The sequence below is a fragment of the Penaeus monodon genome, chromosome 20 (genome assembly GCF_015228065.2).
Source record: "Penaeus monodon isolate SGIC_2016 chromosome 20, NSTDA_Pmon_1, whole genome shotgun sequence".
Taxonomy (NCBI): Eukaryota; Metazoa; Arthropoda; class Malacostraca; order Decapoda; family Penaeidae; genus Penaeus; species Penaeus monodon.
In genome coordinates, this window is record NC_051405.1 from 43802114 (window position 1) to 43802426 (window position 313).

Below are 313 nucleotides of genomic sequence, written 5' to 3' on the forward strand. Positions count from 1 at the left end.
TTGTAAATACATAAGCATCAGCATCATAAGATATGTATGAGGGTAGTCATGTACACACCCATGCACAGAGGATGATGTAATCATATTTATGTAACTCATCCACATTATGTTAATACAATATTCTCTTTAAGTGTTTTTCCGTTCTGTTCATGCTACATTCTTTTGAGTTTGGCATTATACAAATTTCATTATAATCACCGTTTACCTTTCTCTCTACCTGGTTTTGGTCCATGCAAGTGGGAGGTGCCCGGCTCGGTCTGTCCCAGCACAGGATGCCGGAGAGCGCTCGGTATCAAACGCTTTGACTGATCCT